This window comes from Balearica regulorum, chromosome 2 (genome assembly GCF_011004875.1).
Source record: "Balearica regulorum gibbericeps isolate bBalReg1 chromosome 2, bBalReg1.pri, whole genome shotgun sequence".
NCBI classification, from domain to species: domain Eukaryota; kingdom Metazoa; phylum Chordata; class Aves; order Gruiformes; family Gruidae; genus Balearica; species Balearica regulorum.
This window is the reverse complement of record NC_046185.1, coordinates 58682761-58699349: the sequence shown is the minus strand read 5'-3', so window position 1 is coordinate 58699349 and position 16589 is coordinate 58682761. Positions and strand designations below refer to the sequence as shown.

Genomic DNA, 16589 nt, shown 5'->3' with positions numbered 1-16589 from the left:
GCAAACCGACAGAAAACGTCTGGTGCCAGTATCCCAAATAACCCAGCCCTCTAACAGTCTTCTGCTGTAGATCTTCAGCTGTGAGATAAGGCGATTATTACAATAACTCTTTACATATACAGAACACACACAGCCTTATGCAGAGCTGAAAAAGTTTTTCCAATTCAGTGGCATCAAAGTAAGGAAACCCCCACACCGCTGCTGCTGCACACAGCAGCACGGCACCTACGGGTCCCCACGCACATTGTGCGATCGTAACTAATTAAAGTTTCGGTGGTTGTAAAAGGCAAAGCGTAAGCAGAGAAATAGGCACAGTGAGATAAGTCCAATATCCTGAGCACCAGCTGAAGGCAAGTGGCAAAGCCAAGAAGAAAACCCGAGGCTGTGTCTACATGGTTGTAAAAGCCTAACATCTGGAGAAGCCATAAGCACCATGCGTTCCTTGCCTTCAATATACAATGCTCACTCATTGTCTGTCCTTTCTCCCAAGCCATGCAGAACGCCATAGTATCTTCTCAGCTATCTGGACTGCCATCATTTTTTTTTTTTAATGACACACAATAGTTTTATACAGTGGGCCACATTATCAGAAGTTTTCAGCATCCAGAAATGTTGAGCCTTAAAAGAGCTCAACACTTTGCATTTCCTGAATATATAATTTCCTGATATATATTTCCTGATATATAATAATATATCTACAGATCTGTCTTGTTCAAAAATCTAACGTTGGTAATCTCCCTAGAGGTTACATCAATATACACAATAAAAAGAGTTGTTGAAACCCTACCCCTCCTGTTAGAAAAAAAGAGGCTTAAAATATTGTTCTAGTTTTTAGTAACAACTAAAAGTTAAAAACCAAAACCTAAATCTCTCCTGGAACTCAAACAAGTGCCCCTTCACAGTAAGTGCCAGTGAAATTCTCGCAAGGATGCCACTGACTCTGTGTAAGTAACTTCTACGGTGTCTCGAACCTTTTGAGCCTCTCGGCTAGCTCGAGGCACGCTCAGAGCCATGTTCCCTAGCAGTCTAGCATTCACGCATGTACACTACATTTTTTAAAAAAAAACAAACCAATTTTTCTATGCTACAAGGCTGCTTTTCAAAGATGCTCATCACTGTTTCCTGTTGACTACTCAGGAAACAGTGGATCCTCATCATCTGCAAAAACTAGGCCATAGATGACTTTAGAGTTGAGCTGACACTCACAGAGATGACATCTTCTGCACCGTGACAAAAGTCAAAGTCTTCCAAAACCAAACAATAGATCAGGGAAAGAACACCTCGCAGTGTTAAAATGCAAGGTGCTCTGTCTACACAAAACATTAAAAGAAAAAAAATCCTAAAAATCTGGCTAATTTTAATGTATTAGCAGTCACATTTTAAAACGCAGCCTATTTTCCTAACAGAGATATGTCTCGATGAGGTGAAGGATCTGTTCTGCAGCTAGGAAGGGTTTATCAAGAAGAAAATAGCTACTGCAATAAAAGACAAGGAACATAGCATTCGTCGCAGCAGCTCAGTCCCAGTGTACGTTGGCAGGAGCTGCAGAGGTGGCTGTTAACCTGGTGCACCACCAGAGAAGTGGAGGAAGGCAGGTCCTGGAGAACACCTGTGTGAGGAGGCTCAGCTCCTGGAAGGGATGAGAAGATGCTATAGGCAACCTGGTGAGCAGGAACACACCTCACTGAGCAGGGACCAAAACAGTGAAACGCAACGCTGGCAGACAAGGGACGAAGAAGAAAATCTGGCAAGCTAGGATAGATACCACCAGCATTTTGCACAGGTGATGTCCGTCTACTCCTTTTTAGCCTCTCCTGTTTGGGTGATAGGATGTCAGTCTCCTGCTCATGGAAAATGGTTGGTGAAACTGGGTCCTCAGTGCAGGCTCAACTGCTGGGGACTTCCTCTACTTTCTCCCCTCAAGTTATGAGGGGTGAGGTGGGGGGGAAGCATGTAGGTTTCAGCAGCTCTGAAGAGCTGGTTGGAAAGCTTTGATATGGGGGGGAGGGGTAGAGGAAGGGACTGATCAACACTTTTAATTATGACATACCTAAGTTTTAAACAAATTACTAATTCATTTCTTCATTAAACCATGAAGGGAATTTGATTTATGCTTATTTATCGCCAAGGTGATGGTTCAGCCCCCACCTCTTTCCCAGAACCCAGAAAACAACTTTATTTCTTCCCGGCTTTATCAGGTGGCCCTTGCGAGAGCAGCCGCCGAAGGGAGGGAGGGACGGAGGGAGGGAGGCGCGGGCCGAGCATTCTCCCCTCAGGGGGCAGGGGCTGCCCGGCGGCCGCGCCCGGGCGGGGAAACCCAAGGGCGGCGGGCCGGGCGTTAAACCCGCCTGCGGCGAACGGGGAGACCGCTCCCCGGCGCCGGGGACACCTGCCGGCCACGGGTCGCCAGGGCGGGAGCGCCCCGCAGCCCCGGCCCGGCCCCCGCCGGGGCCGGCTTTTTCTGGAAACATGACAGCCGGCCTCGGGGAGCCGGGGAGGGGAGGGGGGGAGAAGGGGGGGCCCGGCAGGACGCGAAGGCGCGACGTGGCGACGGTTGTTAAGGGAGTGACAACAGTGCGATCAACAGAGGGGCTGGTGCGCGGGGAGGTGTGATGCCCCGGGTTTTTATAGCTGCCTCATGATGTCAGCGAGCCGCGCTGGCCGCCGCGCACGGAAATAGCCGGGCCCTGCAAACGCGCGGCCATCAATCCGTTGGCAGCCCTACAGTGAACGGTTATTTTTGAACGGCCTGAGCAAGATAAAACTTGAATCGGGGGAAACTAACTGATTTACAGCCGCTTTAAGGTCAATTTGCCTCGCTACGGAAGGGTAAAACGGCTTTTCAGCGTGTGCAGGAACATGTCGATGTAGGGAGCCCGGCCCCGCTATCAGAAGCGCAGCCGCCCCGCCCGTCCCAAGCCAGCTCTGCAGGCAGCGGGTGCAGCTTTTGGGCAGGAAAAAGAGGCAGAGCGGGGGATCCGGCCTCCCGGCCGCAGAGCAGCCCCTGCCACCCCCTGAGTCGGTGTGTTTTGCCCCATGGGCCGTGCTCCTTCCGGCAGCAGCTGGCCCTGCGTGGCAGGCACAGCTCACCAGCCATCCTGTGAGAGGAGGGAGCAGGCAGCTTGGGCCGCAAAACCGGCTTTGGAATCTTTTCTAGCCTCGCTCCAGAAATCCAGCGCTGCATCCGCTCCAAAAGCTGCTTTGCCCACTCACATCGGGCCTTCTGGCCAACGCCTCTATACCTCGATGGCCAGGATGCGCAAAAAAGCCCTGCTTGCTTAAGCTCGTGCTGCCGCACCGTGCCTTAGAAAACAAGAAAGATGTGGAATCCCACAATCGCAAAAATTAATGTGCTGAACTACAGCAAAAGCCTTGACAATCAAACTTCTGTTACAACAAAGCAGTAACAGTAATCTCCTACAACACTGTGGCGAGGCCCTGAGTCATGTTATATTTACTCTTTTTTTTTTTCTCTTGTTAAAAAGGAAAAAGTATTAGAAACATTTACAAAGCTTTCAGAAGAGCAACAGATTGGGTACCTTTAAAAAATAACAGTATTTTGATGCAAATATAAACTTATCATGCTTCCTGAAGCACACACAGCATAAAGGCAGTATCACTGCAGAGAAGGTATCTGCTTTCAAGGGGATTTGCATTCTCATCGAATGCTGGACCAGGTCCAGACCAGCCAGAGGATAACCACCCTCTAACCTCCCTGTGGAGTCTTACAGAGACGAGACTGAAGCAGTATCATTTCTGACAGAAATAAAATCCTGGCTACTGCACTGCTGGGAACACTACAGACAAGAAGAAAAAAAAAAAAAAGCCAGGAAAAAAAACCCACCAGGGAGGAATTAAAACAATTCTGTGGCGTTCATTTAGATAATACTTTGTCAAAACTCCTGATATGGGGCTACATTATATATTTACTAAATACATGCAAAAGTTAAGTGTCTGCTAGCATAAAATTTAATTTTAACAAATGGGAACATACAAATATTAAAGCTGACCAGTAATAAAATGGCTCAGTTGCATGCCCAGGTTAACCAAGCTATATAATACATCTAGTCAAATCGTACGTAAAACCATGGAGAGCATTCAAAAAATACAATTTTTTTCAAATTTCCATCAGTTCATATTTTCAGCACTAGCATCTCAGAGGACAGGATAATTCCTAGCAATATGCCTCCAAACATTCAAAAAAAAGTTACCTTAATGGAAGTACTCAGTACTTCCTTCTTGATGGAATGCACCCAGGGACACATGCAAGAAAATCCCAGGACAGCCTGATGAACAGCTTCTAGGTATTCCCCAACTTGCCATAGCCATTGTGCTGCAGTGGTAGAAACCTTTGAGCAACCACACAGCAAACTGGACTGGGAAAATGATAAGCAATTCTTGAGCGCCAGCAAAGCACAGAATGCAGCACAAGAATGGGAGCAAAGCGACTGCACAAGGCAGCAACCGCTTAAACAGTTTTGCCAATATGGCAAATAAATGAATAATCTTCATATATTGTTTTCAGGGCCAGTGAGCTCTAAGATTGTCCCAAAAGTAGCAGCATCTGAATTGTGTTGGACCTACAGAGACCTTTAGCCATGGCTCGACTGTGTGTGAAAGTATGTCTAGACTACAAGAAAATGTACTGTTTTAAAATATCCTAGTTGGCCCATTTTAGCTGTAATACTGGCAACCCAAATTATGGATGTGCCAAACCCAAATGACAGTCAGATATAAAATCACGACATTACAAAAACATTAGATACAATTTATTTTTCAACCGATACCTTAATTTGTAGTTCTTTAAGTCACAGTTTAAAATACTTCCCACTAGAATCTTGGTTTTGCTATTTTGGAGCATTTGCAGCAGAAATACTAAGATCGGTCTGAAGAACAGAAATGTCTGTCAGTGAAAGCACCAGGAAAGGCAATAGAGGAAAGTTACAAAAAAAAACCCCAAACCCAAAACATTTTGATAACCATGGATGCAACAGAAAGGTAAGCACCAAGGAATGCGGTGTTTGCATCAGGACCAGGAAGCTTGTGCCCTTGGAAGCCCGCAGCGCGGATTAGCAGCAGACCTGTGCCCTTACAGAAGAAGGATAGCAGTGTGGTTGCACCCTGCTATACATGCTGTTCCTCTTCCTGTTCTTCCAACAGGGAAGCTGACTGTAGCCATAAAGACACCCACAGCAGGCAAACCCAGGAACCGGGCAGCAAACTAAGATTCACCTAAGCTGAGGTAAGCAAGATTCGGAAGTGAAAGGACACACCGTAATGATGTGCTTGACTGCCAAAGGATAGAGAAGATCTACCCCAAAAATAGGGCATCGCAGATGCAGAAGTCAAGCAACGTGGTGAGAATGTGGTGGGTGATGTCCCTTGTCCTCCAGGTACACACAGCTGATCTGGGCCAGATAATTTCTTGGGCACACATTTCTTGGAGCTTAAGAGCATGGGGGTTGTGAGAGTGGGCATGAAATTGGTTAGAGAACAAATGCGAGACAAATCAGTTGTGTTTAAAACAGGTATCACCACCTCTTTCCATAACGTCTCACTGAGGGTTGTTTTGCATTAATTTCCTTGTCACTATGTGCTACGATTAAAGCTGAGATTCTCAGATAATCACTAGAACCTCAGAGTGGAAACTTGCAGAAAACTGTGTAATATGCAATAAAAATTGCAAGAACTAGCAGGCAATACTGCAGATAAAACCTTTTAACACGCTGCCACGTAAAAAAGGGCAAGCCACCGATGGAGAACCCCTCTGCTGTTTATTGTACCTGGTTAATTTTTAAAGTACAGTTTTCTCTAAAAGAGTGTTTTAAGAGTGTTTTCTTAAAAAAAAAACCTTCCCTGTTTTTAAATGCCCTCCTGGTGCTTCAGGAGAAGCTCCATCAGCAGTGCAAATTAGACTACGTTTAGGATCTGAATGTATTTTAATATTTGCATAGAGACAAACTTTGCTGAAGAGAGAGGAGAAGGAATATAGAGTAAGTATGGCTTGCCTCTAAAAATGGGGCAGATTTACCAGAGGGGACAGTACTTACAACATCAAGAGACCTGTCAGAGTTAGTGCTTTGCCATCACATGTCTGTGTGGATTCTTTTTCTGCCACCACATCCACCCAAATCTAGGGATGTTTCTCTAGGGAAGGGAACTCTTCATCTCATATAGAATTCAGCATGTAATGCAGTTTACTATTAGTATTTGAGCCAAACATTAGGAAAGGTAAGAAAGGGAAAAATAGAAGGGAACAGGGCAATCTTGTAAGAGAGACAACCTGAAGCTATTCTAGATGTGCACTTTCCTCCCAGAATTAAAGCAAATACTTATCTGAAAATAAATTTACTTTTATGCTGAAATGAATTGCTCTCACAGATTTGGGGTGAGGGGTGTCACATCAGTACAGCTATAGCTGGATAAACACTCTGCTAACGCTATACTTGGAATCCTCCCAGTACAAACTAGCTCTAAAATTTGGTCTGTTGCTTCCGTGCAAGTACACTTGATTAAGTTATAGGTGTGATTCTTACCTAAATAGTTTAAACCAGCACAGCCTGTAACACAGACCCATCTATACTGCTATAGAAGTTTCTGTGATGGTGCTAAAGCTATTCCCACATGGGAATAACTCTGATACTGGACAGAGTACGCCCGTACTGAAATCAAACTATTTCCATGATGTTTGCACAAGAAATTGTTGCTGCAATGCTGCAGAGTCCCTGCTTCTGAGTCCTGGTTGCTCTTCAAGCACCAGTTGCTGTTTTCTGGGATTTATGACTGAAAGGATTAAAAACAAAGAAAACTAAAATAGATCTCCAAAGGGTATTAATAGCTCCTTCAAGCTCTGTCGCATTCCAGATCTTATTATTACAGAAAAATATTCCTAAGGTAATAGATACAGCTTCCTCAATTGAAACGTTTTTTCCCAAAAAGTAAATTCTAAATCATTGTACAAATATCCAGTATCCCAAACACAAGCATCCATGCAAATGATAACTGGGTGATCATTTGCCCCATTTGCACATATATTTAAAGGGCAGCTGAAAATTTGGGCCATTCTAAATGTGTGTGCATGCCACTGGTTTGCAAACATAGGGCTAATGCCCTGGAAACACTGAAATGCCCGACGGCATCAGTGGGAATTGAAGGCTCTCAGCATTTGGCAGAACAGAGCCCTTCTTACGTGTGGGTATAAAAACGTTCACTTGCACACGGAGAGGTTTTGAATAAAACGCAGATGGTGGACAATAATTTCCTATTCATCTGGATGTTCTGTGAGACGACATTCCTGACTATAGTTTTAATGTTATAAATTAAGATTTGGTAGGTCATTTAAACATAGTTCATTTATTTTCAAAAGATTCTGGTTCTCAGCAAATGAAGAAAACACATTCCCACAAAGCCAGGAGACCAATCATTATATTAACACACTCACACTTGCTGATAACCCGTAAGAAAGCTTTACCTATTTATATCACAGCCATGAAAACATCCAAGAAGCATATTAATTAATAGTGATAATAAAAAATAAAGCCTTCAGTCATGTGTTCCATTCAATCACTTACACCCTATATTTTTAAAACGAACAAAATACATTTGCAGTTTGCCGGGGAATTATTTTAAGGTCCTGGTGTCCCTTAGAATCTCTTCTCACGTCTTTAGATGTCTGCCTTTTGCTCGTGCGGACTGAAATGTCTAGACATCCAAATTAAGGAGTGACCAATCACCAACAAACTGATCTCTCTGCGTACAAGGTCAGCGCTACAGAGGCACACACACACGCGCGCGCACACACACACGCACGCACACACACATACTTGCAGCCGGCACTGTGCAGGAGACCTTTATTTGTGCACAAAAATATTGATGTTGCTAAGTGATACACAGGCGGTCACTAGCCCTAAGTCTTTGTGTTTGTTTATTACTGTGTCTTCTTCCCCGAGTAAACAATGCAATGGTGATGCAGAGATAGAAGAACTCGTCTAAATTAAAACAGCTATGGGATCTAATTTATTATGTCTGTGTGATATCAACCTATTACTTTTTTTCCTGATTTTGTTCCGTTAGGTCAGAAGGAAAAAATTTAGGAGGAACTTGAAAACACACGTGTCCTGAACGGTCCCAATCATCCTACTTTCCTTCAGTTAAATAATAAAAACAATTTATTTGCAGAGGTCCCTCTGTATCTTAGGTTTGCTGGCACCAGATTTAAGGATATTGTTTTGAAGTTAAAATAATGGTCCTGTATTAAATTCGTATGTCTAGTTAATTGGAACAAGGGGCAACCTGAAAGTAGTGTCTCATCACACTGCATAATAAGCGTGGATACACTTTCCTTATCCAAAAATTCAGTCTAGTTCCATTCAGTTCTAGAATCCAAGTTTCTATTAAAAAAATTTTTTTTAAAAAATCCCCCCCAAACACACACCTCTTTTTTGAGTCATCCCAAACTTTAAAACCTGTATCTTTGGTGATACTAGGAGTAGGTTTCTGGAAACACAAGTGTTCATGACAGGGATCTCGGTTTGAGTTTTCAAAATAAACTGGCTTTCTTGACTTCAGGGAAGGCAGACTGTGGAGAAGCAGGGTTTCCATGATCACCTCCCTTGGCTACCCTTCAAGGCTTCTGGGGTGCCCCAGAAGTGCCACAGCCCCCCACGCTGGTGAGCCCTCCTGCTCTGATGCAGCCCCCCAGGCGAGGTGCCCAGGTAAGGTCTCAGGGAGCCCTGCAAATGCAGGTCCCCAGAGGTCACCGCCTTGTCTGCAAGCATGCTAGGAGGAAATCAGTCTGGTCTCCTCCTGGAAGCTTCCAGATTTCCAGAAATTTTTATGGTCAACATGGCAGACCATTAGATTGCAAATCCTTTTTTCAACAAAAAAATATTTCATAGCGCTTTGCCATGTCATAACAGATGCCACTGGAGCGAGGTTACTCCCCCCCTCACCTACGTGTACCACTACTGGAACTACTACTTACACAAAACATATTCTTAGGAAAATAGTATATTTTGACTTTATTTGATTTTGGTTTAGCAGCAAGATGACTACCAATGCCAACTGGCTGTGGCAAGCACAGCTTGAGGAACAGTTCAGAACCTTTTACACCCTACCTGAACAGCAAAAGCCTGCACAGCAATATAGAGATGAAAATGAACTGGGAACTAATGTAAAACATTAATTCAGGTAACTTGTTTTTGTTTTTTGCTCTAGGTTACAAGTCCTGTAATAAATCACAAGACAGGTTTAATTGTCATGTAGATAGAGTCTCCTCCCAAACTCTGTTTCTCTCTCTCCCACTGAAACAACAGCGAGTTTACAAAACCAGTATTCTGCTGAGTGACTGCATATTGGAAGTCTTGATACGTAACCATACCCAAAGCAGCGCTGCTCCAACCGTCTTCCGTTCAGTCAGCCGAATCAGACATGGCAGCAATCGGTCCAGCAGGAAACCGAAGGGACAGGACAGCTCGGTCCCTTCCTCCCCACTTCAGCAATTTGCTGGATGAGTCACTGGCCCTCTCTGTCTCGGTTTGTCCATCTGTACAATGTTAATGGTAACAATACCTTCCATGCAAAAAGCACTGCTTTAAATTCCAGAGATGAAAGACAAGAAATGTTCCCGTTCTGGACAAAAGCAATACTTTGCTTTATTCTCAAGCTGCTTGCACAGCCAGCACTGGGAGCAGATCATTCCTGCAGTAATCATGAGGTAAACCGATTAACCCTTATGCACCAAATCAATACTTTCCATTAAAGCATTATTTCTGCAGATGTACTCTGGACAAATACTTTAGTTGTGGGGTGCGGAAAGAAGAGGGAAATGAGGACATAAATAGAACACGTTTTCCTCAGAAAAGCTGTATGTTAATTAAAAATATTCTTTTCCAACAGACTTATATTTGTAGGAAGAATGAGACGCTGCAGACAATGGGCCTTAACAGTAATGGAACTGCTTCGAAGGACCTGACCTGCTTTCAACTACAACATGACCTCTCAGGCAATCAGCACACCCTGTGAAGAGCACATAGCTTAATCATACATGAACTTACTTATTTTATGTCTTCTTCTTTTCTTAAAAAGCGTTTTACATCTCACTAAAATCCTAATTGTCCTACTGAAAGTTCACACTTCTGATGTTGCCTGTCTCGAGGAGAAAGCTTATTCACAAATAAACCTTGCAGGATGGAAAAATGACAAGGAAGAAAATATCAAGTCAGACAAGTATGACTGGAAACTCAGATGTAAAGAATTCAAATCTTTCAAAAGATGTCTTGATAGGTATATTCCCACCTCATTCCAAGCAAATAAGATTAGCACGTATTACTGAAAATTTTATGCCTCAGAAGAAGGCCCTAATTATATTTCACACCGCTCTGAAGATTCCTGTAATATACACACACATCTTTAATGTGGAATTTTATACGCTATTTATAGCATATAGGCTCTTTTTGATATTATTACTTTTCTATGAAAGTTCCTTTGAAGTCAGGTAATTACCTTAAGCGAAATATTTAGCCTGTTGTGAGAACTGAACTATGAGATTTGTGTAGAACAAATAAGTCATCATGTACCCCAGTATAAAGGTTTCCGAGCCACAAGTGGGGATAGAAACATTAATTACGAAGACAAAGCCAAGAATGCATTTTAAAGGTCATTTCAAGTGAGAGCTGATACATCGGTATAGTAGTACATCTTGCCACATGCACGCCCCTAAAAACTATTTGAGCTAAGCTCTGAAGAGTGTAAAATTATTGCATTACTAGTTACAATCCTTAGTAAAGCCACAGATTTAGGTTACCAGAGACCTGGTCAGAGTCAGGCTGTAACTGTGAAGAGGTCAGGAGGAGTTACTAAAATGGCTAATAACACTCTGCAGTAACTTCTCTCCAACCAGAAATGTCACATCATTAAAGACTTGTAAATCTGGATTCTTCCCATGCTAGAAGGAAGTGTGTCTCTTTCTCTGCAAAGCTATGAATCTTTTTAGTGGGATAAATGAGGTATAGCTACCATATATCAGTATACAAAGTTATGTCATTTTTATATTGCATTCTGATCTAGGACTGAACCATGACCATTTTGTGTTTGATGGTAGCGTTTTCAAAAAAAGTCACTCGTAGTAAGAAGTCACCGGCGGATCCCCTCTTCACCTCCTCAGACACGGTTCCCTGAAAATACCTAGAAGTACAGGATGTTAAAACACAATGCCATATGGATCCGCAATTTGTCACACAAATGTTATCCCTCATATGCAATTGAAAATATAACACATGAACCCAAGACTTCAAGATGTAACAGCCATACATAGATGTGTGCACACACATACACACAAAAGGCGAGTCAGCCAATGCAGTACGGCAAAACCAATTTATTATCGTTTTTCACAGATGGAACAAATTCACTTAGTTTACCGCATCCAGCCAGGTTTCCCCAACTGCATGCAATTCAATAATCTGAGAATTGAAACTGCTGTTTCTATTATATTTTTTGCCTAAGCAAAAGTCTAGCTTCTTATTAAGAATGCTTAATAAAACCAACACACATTAAAAACAGTCAGCAGGGAGTGTTGCAATTAGATGCTTGCACAGTGCTTCCCTCTGTGCCTACATGCAAATATTTTTCATCTTATACAGACTTTTTGAGAAACTTCATCATGTTGCAGCAGTAAGAGAGACCTTCTCCCTTTTTCTTCATGTGAGAAGTTAGGCCATCAATTGCATATCACCGTTGTTTTATTCTATAAACAAAACTACTTGTAAATTGCCTAAAAATCTGAATTTTTCCCCCTACCTCCCCATGTGGGACCTAATTACAGCCTAACTGAAGACACTGATTACTGCAGTTTCATCCCCCAAAAATTAGGGGTGGAGAGGAGACTAGGCTTAAAAAGGCAGATGAGATACGGATCAATAAGGAGGTAAAAAGCTGGAAGAACCACATCTAAGATGACTGAAGTATTTACATAGATCATATGAAACATTTTCCTTCACAGAAATGCTGTTGCATATGTTTTTTTCTGGAGGGAAAAAAATGTTTAGACTAATAAGGACAATCATAGGGAAGACAGGCTTACAGTTCATCTCTATCGAGTTAGTCAGATGCAAAATTCACTCTGATTGCTGTGGGATTCTCTATATCAAGCCAGAGTCTACAGAGTCTACAAGTGCTGCATGCTCTCCGCGCAGTTCCTTCCATCTGAGTGAACGATGCTCAGCAGCTTATAGGAGGCACTCCTCCATCTTGTAAAATTGGCTGCACATAACTTTGTAACAACGTCTGCCATTCTCTGTCTTCGTATTCTTCCTTCCCAGAGTAACCTACTGAAGGGACTACAGCACATACATGAAAGAAACCAACCCAGCAGGAGGAAAGTTTAGGAGGGAACAGGAGCAAGAGGAAGGCTCTGAATGACAGGCTCACAGAAAGGTTGAGGTGGGAAGGGAACCTCTGCAGGTCATCTCATCCAACTTCCCGGCTCAGGCAGGGTCACCCAGCGCCAGCTGCTCAGGACCGTGTCTGGTTCCTTCCAGCCTTGCTCTGGCGAGTGTGAGGCTCTGTCTGAGGGGAATAACTGCGGCTGTCACCTCACACCAGGGATGCTACAGGACATAGTCCTTTTCTAAACTAATTCCACAGCCTGTCTTTTACGAAACATTCAACCTTTCTGTAAAGGCTTCTGGTCGGAGCCTGGTGGCATTTGACATCAGCTTTTCTGACACCACAGCCCGAGAAAGGATGCTTCCATTTTGTCAGAGCTTTGTTTCCACTACCGTATCCTAGCCTGCAAGCGTAGCAAAATGTCTCTACCAGAAGCGAGTATGCAAACAAACAAAAAAATGCTGCAAAAATATTCAGCGTGAAGGAAAGCCACACCCATCATCTAGGTCTGTCCGAGTCTGTCTTTTCACCTTATTTATATCCTAATGTTCCAGGTTTGTTGGTTTATTAATTGCAAATTTGTCTGAGTGAGTCTCTTGCACATTCATTATAGTCTTTATAAAGACATTCCTTGCAAATGCCTTGAGGTCACACTTAAAACCATGGTGTGAACTATGCCAGACATCGAATTTGTGAAAGAGCTTCTTCCAGGACAGTGCGTGATGTCTGTCTCTCTGCGCAGAGCAAATCAGAAATGAGGTGCAACTACAGCAGGCCTTTCCCTGCCGCTTAGCAGCCGCCACGTCTCCTCTCGGTCACAGCCGATTCCCACAAGATGGCATGGCACAATTTAATCTGCGCTTAATCTGAGATTTTAAACAATGACTCCTTTACCGACACAAAGTCTGCCTCGCTACACACCTCTCATGATCCACTTCTCTCACACAGCGTCTTTGCAATTTTCCCTGAATCAAAGCATTGCCCATCTCTCCCCGCTGACCACAGAGCACAGTTTCTTTACAACTCTTCTGCAAAACAAAGTTGCAATAACCCGAAAATAAAGGTAGTTTTACATTGTGCTATCTACCTGAAACACCACTCAGGCAGCGAAACACTGAAATAGGAAGGAGTTGAAAATAAAAGAAAAAGAAGACATAAACGAAAAGCATGTTTTGGTTTAAGATTTTTCAGCTCTGATGGTCGTCAGTGCTACTAGTATTTTGGTTTAAATCAGTCTTAAAACAGATTTTGCCTTAATTTTTAGGAAGAAATTTAAACTGAAATGAAAAATTAACAATCAGTTACAACCCCTCAATTACACAAAATCTCCATTATCAAGTTGGAAAAGTAAGAAGGAAAATGACATTTCTGGTAGCCATGCATGAAGTTGGAGAGAAAAGCAACTTTTGCCAAAAGCTGAGTAAAGGCATATCTCCCCCTTCTTTTCACTATCTTTATGGTTTGGTTTTTTTCTTTTCACTATTTTTATTCACTATTTTCACTTTGTCTGCCCGAGCCAGTATTTCACCTCCCCTACCTGGGAGCATCCTGCACAGAAGCTCCCGCGCTGCCGGACGCATCCCTGCCTGTCCGCGGCCGGGCAGAAAACAGTTAAGTTGAGCAGCAAAGTGACAAGAGAGGCAGCAGCCTCTGGCAGCCATGGGAACAACAATTTCTACAGACTAGAGGCTGAAATTTCAGCGGGAAATAATCCCAACTGCCGTAGCCAGGTCGGAGAGGGGGGCCCCAATGGCACTGGCTTGAGTTTTAAGGCAAAATGCTACTGTAGACGTGCATGGACCTGACTTTACCATCCTCTAAAGTGCCATAATAATGACAGCCACATACCTGCGAGAGGTAATAAAGCAAAGCAGGAATTTTGCCTGCACAAAATGTAAACATCAAAACAGATGGCGCGGTTATGTTAATCAGTTAATGTTTGCAGAGTGCTTTGAAGATGCAAAGCCCTATAAAGGTACTAAATACTTACAGTCTTGTCTAGACATCATCAAGCTCATTTTTAGATTGCAGCCTTTTCGGGCCAAACAGTGCCTCTCTCTAATGCGTTTGCACTGTGCCTTCTGTAACAGCGTCCTACCTCAAGATGAATTCATAAGGGAGGAGTAACAGAGGAGCAGCTCCTGGAGGTGAAAAGCGCAAGCCAGCAGCTCCTGCACAGGAGTATCGGGCTAAATATCATCAGGGAATCAGATGGAAGTCAAAATGTACTATACCAGAATTAAAATAAACACAGTGCTTTTGTGCAGTGCAATGCGTAAAATATGTATTCAAATGCAAAGACTATTTTTTGGATGTTCTGCCAGAGAAACAGGTAAAGATTGAGACTGTCACAACAGATAACCCTTTACAAAACAGTTTGCCATAACCATGAAAACTGTTTACTGCACTAACAAGCTGGGATGAGAAAAAATATCTTTGACAGAATAAACTAAGTACGCAGAATTAACAGAGCTGTGAAAAGTGCTGTAGCAATCACCATCGTGCATAGTCCAAGTATGGAATTTAACACAGCGAGTTATGAACAATGAGATCACAGATTTTGTTGAGGTTTGAGAAAGATCCATTTAAACCATTTCAAAACTGGCACTTTTTATTTGCTCTAAGGAATGTGGCACGCAAATAAAAGTAAACTCCAGAGACTTATTCTGCAATAAGTGAGCCTTCTGTGTCGGATTGCCTTGCAACCTAAACCAAACCTTACTATTCTGATGTTAAGAAACCACACATTTCAGAAACCTTTTCCACTCATGGTTCCCAGTCAGCTCCGACTGTAAATGGGGTAAGAAGCCTGGCATTACACAAAAGGTGTAGACAGCTGAAACACGTAATCCTTATTCATACCCTAAAAATAGACCCAAACTGACCACCCAGTGCATAACCAGTGCTGCCAAGCATGGAATGGGAATTAGAGATTCCAGCTCAGCCACTAGCTCCGGGCGGGGAGCAGTGCGGAGTCAGGGTGTGGAGGCCTGAGGGCGAAGCACCTTCCCGTCCCTCCGACCCACTCCGAGGCAGCACCGACCAGACCCAGGGGGAATGGCATCCCCTTCCCTTTACCTTCAACACAAGCTCAGCTTTGGCCAGGGTCTTGTAGTCGGCATAGGAAAGACTGAGGGAAGAAAGGGGCGTTTGTGTTTAGAAAATTGGTCCCTTTCACCTTAAAAATAAACCACCAGGTTTTTTTCAGATCAGAAATGTACATTCTGAAATGTGGGGAGAAAAGATGGGTTTACTCCCATTTGCACTTTCGGGACATCCCCCAAAATCTACCTTCCTACTCTGCTGGGGGAGTGTGCAAAGGGTCTGCTGCAACTCACTATTCCCACAAACAGCTGTATGACAAAGGTCTTATGCCATAAATTCGCTTGAATACTAATGAAAGGCAAGGTTATTTTCTTGCTTTTGAGGTTTTGTTTTACTTATTTTCCAGCCTCTTCACTACACCTGTTAAACATTAATTTCTAAGCAGAAAAAAGCCTTAACATCATTATAGTTCTTATTTCTCAATTTGTTCTGAAATCATTTCTGTCACTGTCCTGAAAACAAAATGTTAATTGGAAAAGGATTAAAATAATAATAATAATAAAAAAGTAGTCCTTTGTAGTGACAAAGCACATTATAGAGCAATGCCAACACCAATCTGACTTCTTCCTTTCCAGGGAAACTGTTGCCTCTCCCTCTCTGTTTGAAAAGCCTGTATATATAATAAGCCAAATTTTCAGTCTCATCTTAACTGGGTTACCCTTTCCTTGCCCGTAATTTTGCATATGCTCACATAATTATGGCCTGAAATTTGCAAATACAATTACTTGCTGACACACTTTGTTATTTGAATGATAAAGTATTTGATTGTATCCAATGAAAACAAGATTAAAATGTGGAAGCAAACGTGTTTTAGCAAACCTAATGTACTAACTTAAGCTTCTGTTGGTTTATGGAAACATGATCCCCTAACAGCATGTCTACACCTTGTAGTTGAAGTATCGTCTAGAGACCTTGCAGTAAAAGCAGAATAGCCGTATCGCTGCATTACCACATCTGCACTTGCCTGGCAAGAAATACAGCTACAGTTTTTATTTTTTATTTTTTTAAACAGAAAGTTTGCTTGCATAAAAATCATCAAATTAACAATGGCATATTAGTGGAGTCACAAAATGACTAACAAAAAGATGCTGCTAAATTAA

General features: G+C 42.8%; 1 protein-coding gene and 1 long non-coding RNA gene across 2 annotated transcripts in view; one reads left to right on the top strand and one right to left on the bottom strand.

The window, feature by feature from the left end:
- The window catches only part of LDLRAD4 (low density lipoprotein receptor class A domain containing 4), a 285812-nt gene that overhangs the window by 49710 nt on the left and 219513 nt on the right, over nucleotides 1-16589 (bottom strand). The gene's annotated exons all lie outside the window — the stretch shown is intronic.
- LOC142600733 (uncharacterized) lies at nucleotides 5078-11558 on the top strand. The gene is made up of 3 exons (XR_012834293.1): nucleotides 5078-5242; nucleotides 9040-9189; nucleotides 9898-11558. It is a non-coding gene; the product is annotated as an uncharacterized LOC142600733 (long non-coding RNA).